The sequence below is a fragment of the Aquarana catesbeiana genome, linkage group LG05, assembly GCF_042186555.1.
Source record: "Aquarana catesbeiana isolate 2022-GZ linkage group LG05, ASM4218655v1, whole genome shotgun sequence".
NCBI classification, from domain to species: domain Eukaryota; kingdom Metazoa; phylum Chordata; class Amphibia; order Anura; family Ranidae; genus Aquarana; species Aquarana catesbeiana.
The window spans coordinates 653,828,187-653,832,552 of NC_133328.1; positions in this window are offsets into that span (position 1 = coordinate 653,828,187).

Sequence of the window (4,366 nt, forward strand, 5' to 3'; positions counted from 1 at the left end):
TGAGGAGAGGACAGTAGAGTGTAAGCTCCTATGGTATAGACATTGATGTGATGTGGAGAGGACAGTAGAGTGTAAGCTCCTATGGTATAGACATTGATGTGATGAGGAGAGGACAGTAGAGTGTAAGCTCCTATGGTATAGACATTGATGTGATGAGGAGAGGACAGTAGAGTGTAAGCTCCTATGGTATAGACATTGATGTGATGTGGAGAGGACAGTAGAGTGTAAGCTCCTATGGTATAGACATTGATGTGATGTGGAGAGGACAGTAGAGTGTAAGCTCCTATGGTATAGACATTGATGTGAGGAGAGGACAGTAGAGTGTAAGCTCCTATGGTATAGACATTGATGTGTGGAGAGGACAGTAGAGTGTAAGCTCCTATGGTATAGACATTGATGTGATGTGGAGAGGACAGTAGAGTGTAAGCTCCTATGGTATAGACATTGATGTGATGTGAGGAGAGGACAGTAGAGTGTAAGCTCCTATGGTATAGACATTGATGTGATGTGAGGAGAGGACAGTAGAGTGTAAGCTCCTATGGTATAGACATTGATGTGAGGGAGAGGACAGTAGAGTGTAAGCTCCTATGGTATAGACATTGATGTGATGAGGAGAGGACAGTAGAGTGTAAGCTCCTATGGTATAGACATTGATGTGATGTGGAGAGGACAGTAGAGTGTAAGCTCCTATGGTATAGACATTGATGTGAGGAGAGGACAGTAGAGTGTAAGCTCCTATGGTATAGACATTGATGATGTGGAGAGGACAGTAGAGTGTAAGCTCCTATGGTATAGACATTGATGTGATGGAGAGGACAGTAGAGTGTAAGCTCCTATGGTATAGACATTGATGTGATGTGGAGAGGACAGTAGAGTGTAAGCTCCTATGGTATAGACATTGATGTGATGAGAGGACAGTAGAGTGTAAGCTCCTATGGTATAGACATTGATGTGATGTGGAGAGGACAGTAGAGTGTAAGCTCCTATGGTATAGACATTGATGTGATGGAGAGGACAGTAGAGTGTAAGCTCCTATGGTATAGACATTGATGTGATGAGGAGAGGACAGTAGAGTGTAAGCTCCTATGGTATAGACATTGATGTGATGAGGAGAGGACAGTAGAGTGTAAGCTCCTATGGTATAGACATTGATGTGATGTGAGGAGAGGACAGTAGAGTGTAAGCTCCTATGGTATAGACATTGATGTGAGGAGAGGACAGTAGAGTGTAAGCTCCTATGGTATAGACATTGATGTGATGAGGAGAGGACAGTAGAGTGTAAGCTCCTATGGTATAGACATTGATGTGATGAGGAGAGGACAGTAGAGTGTAAGCTCCTATGGTATAGACATTGATGTGAGGAGAGGACAGTAGAGTGTAAGCTCCTATGGTATAGACATTGATGTGATGTGAGGAGAGGACAGTAGAGTGTAAGCTCCTATGGTATAGACATTGATGTGATGTGAGGAGAGGACAGTAGAGTGTAAGCTCCTATGGTATAGACATTGATGTGAGGAGAGGACAGTAGAGTGTAAGCTCCTATGGTATAGACATTGATGTGAGGAGAGGACAGTAGAGTGTAAGCTCCTATGGTATAGACATTGATGTGATGTGGAGAGGACAGTAGAGTGTAAGCTCCTATGGTATAGACATTGATGTGATGTGGAGAGGACAGTAGAGTGTAAGCTCCTATGGTATAGACATTGATGTGAGGAGAGGACAGTAGAGTGTAAGCTCCTATGGTATAGACATTGATGTGTGGAGAGGACAGTAGAGTGTAAGCTCCTATGGTATAGACATTGATGTGAGGAGAGGACAGTAGAGTGTAAGCTCCTATGGTATAGACATTGATGTGAGGAGAGGACAGTAGAGTGTAAGCTCCTATGGTATAGACATTGATGTGATGAGGAGAGGACAGTAGAGTGTAAGCTCCTATGGTATAGACATTGATGTGATGTGAGGAGAGGACAGTAGAGTGTAAGCTCCTATGGTATAGACATTGATGTGATGTGGAGAGGACAGTAGAGTGTAAGCTCCTATGGTATAGACATTGATGTGATGAGGAGAGGACAGTAGAGTGTAAGCTCCTATGGTATAGACATTGATGTGATGTGAGGAGAGGACAGTAGAGTGTAAGCTCCTATGGTATAGACATTGATGTGAGGAGAGGACAGTAGAGTGTAAGCTCCTATGGTATAGACATTGATGTGATGAGGAGAGGACAGTAGAGTGTAAGCTCCTATGGTATAGACATTGATGTGATGAGGAGAGGACAGTAGAGTGTAAGCTCCTATGGTATAGACATTGATGTGATGTGGAGAGGACAGTAGAGTGTAAGCTCCTATGGTATAGACATTGATGTGATGTGGAGAGGACAGTAGAGTGTAAGCTCCTATGGTATAGACATTGATGTGATGTGGAGAGGACAGTAGAGTGTAAGCTCCTATGGTATAGACATTGATGTGATGTGAGGAGAGGACAGTAGAGTGTAAGCTCCTATGGTATAGACATTGATGTGATGTGAGGAGAGGACAGTAGAGTGTAAGCTCCTATGGTATAGACATTGATGTGATGTGGAGAGGACAGTAGAGTGTAAGCTCCTATGGTATAGACATTGATGTGATGTGGAGAGGACAGTAGAGTGTAAGCTCCTATGGTATAGACATTGATGTGATGTGGAGAGGACAGTAGAGTGTAAGCTCCTATGGTATAGACATTGATGTGATGAGGAGAGGACAGTAGAGTGTAAGCTCCTATGGTATAGACATTGATGTGAGGAGAGGACAGTAGAGTGTAAGCTCCTATGGTATAGACATTGATGTGATGTGGAGAGGACAGTAGAGTGTAAGCTCCTATGGTATAGACATTGATGTGATGTGGAGAGGACAGTAGAGTGTAAGCTCCTATGGTATAGACATTGATGTGAGGGAGAGGACAGTAGAGTGTAAGCTCCTATGGTATAGACATTGATGTGATGTGGAGAGGACAGTAGAGTGTAAGCTCCTATGGTATAGACATTGATGTGATGAGGAGAGGACAGTAGAGTGTAAGCTCCTATGGTATAGACATTGATGTGATGAGAGAGGACAGTAGAGTGTAAGCTCCTATGGTATAGACATTGATGTGAGGAGAGGACAGTAGAGTGTAAGCTCCTATGGTATAGACATTGATGTGAGGAGAGGACAGTAGAGTGTAAGCTCCTATGGTATAGACATTGATGTGATGAGGAGAGGACAGTAGAGTGTAAGCTCCTATGGTATAGACATTGATGTGATGTGGAGAGGACAGTAGAGTGTAAGCTCCTATGGTATAGACATTGATGTGATGTGAGGAGAGGACAGTAGAGTGTAAGCTCCTATGGTATAGACATTGATGTGTGGAGAGGACAGTAGAGTGTAAGCTCCTATGGTATAGACATTGATGTGATGAGGAGAGGACAGTAGAGTGTAAGCTCCTATGGTATAGACATTGATGTGATGTGGAGAGGACAGTAGAGTGTAAGCTCCTATGGTATAGACATTGATGTGAGGAGAGGACAGTAGAGTGTAAGCTCCTATGGTATAGACATTGATGTGATGAGGAGAGGACAGTAGAGTGTAAGCTCCTATGGTATAGACATTGATGTGATGTGGAGAGGACAGTAGAGTGTAAGCTCCTATGGTATAGACATTGATGTGATGAGGAGAGGACAGTAGAGTGTAAGCTCCTATGGTATAGACATTGATGTGTGGAGAGGACAGTAGAGTGTAAGCTCCTATGGTATAGACATTGATGTGATGTGAGGAGAGGACAGTAGAGTGTAAGCTCCTATGGTATAGACATTGATGTGATGAGGAGAGGACAGTAGAGTGTAAGCTCCTATGGTATAGACATTGATGTGATGTGAGGAGAGGACAGTAGAGTGTAAGCTCCTATGGTATAGACATTGATGTGATGAGGAGAGGACAGTAGAGTGTAAGCTCCTATGGTATAGACATTGATGTGATGTGAGGAGAGGACAGTAGAGTGTAAGCTCCTATGGTATAGACATTGATGTGATGTGGAGAGGACAGTAGAGTGTAAGCTCCTATGGTATAGACATTGATGTGATGTGGAGAGGACAGTAGAGTGTAAGCTCCTATGGTATAGACATTGATGTGATGGTGGAGAGGACAGTAGAGTGTAAGCTCCTATGGTATAGACATTGATGTGATGTGGAGAGGACAGTAGAGTGTAAGCTCCTATGGTATAGACATTGATGTGATGAGGAGAGGACAGTAGAGTGTAAGCTCCTATGGTATAGACATTGATGTGATGTGAGGAGAGGACAGTAGAGTGTAAGCTCCTATGGTATAGACATTGATGTGTGGAGAGGACAGTAGAGTGT